The sequence below is a fragment of the Aplysia californica genome, unplaced genomic scaffold (genome assembly GCF_000002075.1).
Source record: "Aplysia californica isolate F4 #8 unplaced genomic scaffold, AplCal3.0 scaffold00878, whole genome shotgun sequence".
NCBI classification, from domain to species: domain Eukaryota; kingdom Metazoa; phylum Mollusca; class Gastropoda; order Aplysiida; family Aplysiidae; genus Aplysia; species Aplysia californica.
In genome coordinates this window covers 41499-43341 of record NW_004798148.1, presented here as the reverse complement: position 1 = coordinate 43341, position 1843 = coordinate 41499, and the positions used below count along the sequence as shown (strand labels likewise).

The 1843-nt window shown below is 36.8% G+C and overlaps 1 protein-coding gene across 1 annotated transcript in view; it reads left to right on the top strand.

The window, feature by feature from the left end:
- Window positions 1–396: 396 nt before the first annotated feature.
- The window catches only part of LOC101864342, an 8549-nt gene continuing 7102 nt past the window's right edge, over window positions 397–1843 (top strand). The window contains exon 1 of the mRNA XM_005110339.3: window positions 397–1596. The gene's annotated coding sequence lies outside the window, so the exon portion shown is untranslated. The remainder of the gene's footprint in view (window positions 1597–1843) is intronic.

Here is a 1843-nt window from a genome sequence, read left to right as displayed (position 1 = left end):
GGGGGGCACGGATATTAAATCACTATTAGTTACAAAGCCCTGTTTAGCATTTGCAATGTTTGTGCAATCCTCATCGATCGAGGTCCTTTCGTGGCCAGGTCGACAAAACGCGACCGCTACACGCCAAAGATAGTCAGCCAATGTATTTTCTTACAATTGTTATTTTTAGTTACTTTCTTTTAATAGTTTGGACTTTCAAACAATATTCTTTTATTGCCTATTATATTCAAATAGAAATATAGATGTGTATAAAAGTATTTTTACCGTTTGCAAGCTTTTACTTTCTTCGTAAAGGAACATTAGAAACCAGCGAAAATAGCTGACATGGGTTGGTAACTGGCAGCGGAAAGAGTTATTTTAAGAAACTTATGACACAGCTATTTTTAGATTACACCGCACCGTTCACTCCAATCTGGTTCACTCTGTGTTTATAAAACCTACTCTCTCATGGAAACCTGTTTTATTTCTGTGCAATTGGTACGATAGATAAAAGCAAAAGAAATACTAGTAATACGTTTGAACGAAAAAAAACGACACATTAAAATGAGAAGGATAGACTGATTGATGCCTTTACTTATTCTGTCGCAGAAAAAACACACGCTAAAGTAGGCTAATCATCGCAAGCAATTAATAATATTATGGAGGAAACGGATTGAATAATTATTTATTTCTCACGACCGTTTTGATTGTTTATCTGATATAAAATAATCCGAAAATGTGGTGTTAGTGTTAGGAGAAGCGTATTTGAAGATTGTTTTCTTCTTTGTTTCATACTACTGTTGTGAAGTGACCAAGAGGTGGAAAGAAATATGGGGCTTTTGTGAAAAGGAAAGAAGACATTCGTTTTATCATGGGCCCAAGGAGTGGTTTTGATCTACACTCAAGTGACCGTTTCATGATGGTGTTCCTTTGATTTACTAATGAACTGTGTTGTTGGTACTGTAAAATAATGGAAGGACAGACATGAGCGACTGGTGAATGAAGATATCAACTGCTCAAATCTGTGTAAAAGCAAAATAGAGGCCTACATGAAAACTGTCCATATTGAAAGCCTAGAATTTCAAGTGTCTCAAAAGACTGGAGAATAATGGCCTTCTGAATAAAACAATAATGAAAACATATATGATTTGCTCAAATCTGTGAAAAACAAATTAATTTACACGAAAACTGCGTCAAAGCGTTTGTTTTTACTGAACATATTTATTAACAGTCTGGAATTCCACGTGTAATTAAAGACTACAGGAAAATGTCTTTCTAATTCTAAACTCAAAATGGGCCTTGTCGGAGCTGTGACGAGTCAGTGATTGAAAAGACAGGAAGTTGTGTCACGTTAGATTAATGGCCAGTTTGTGGCTTAGACTGTGAGACCTGCCTTAAGTTGAGAGCGCCGTAAAAAAACAAAAAAAACAACCTCTACTAAAACCAAAGACTGTGTGGCCATAAGCCGCGCCAAAAATCAATGGAGATGAAATCCGCGTCCCCAGGCTGAGTGAGATTGATGATTGGGTAAACATTTTCCTGGGCCTGTCACCTCTACTGGACGTCACCTACGGGCCTTGACCAGTGCTACGGTCAAGTCCGGACACAGAAGTTGAGGTAAATATGACAGGATGTAGCCTGCAGATACGAATTATACAATATTTTACTTACGCCAAACTTCGGCATGTGTATACATCATAATAATTTTTTAGATTGGAATCTGTGGTGTGATATTATATTACAAAATATATTACAGACCGACACGTACTCGTTATAGAGTCCTACAGTAGGCCAAAGCAATATATCATGGATGTAGGTTTGTATAACATTGTGTAGGATACGTAGGCCTGTATATATATATATA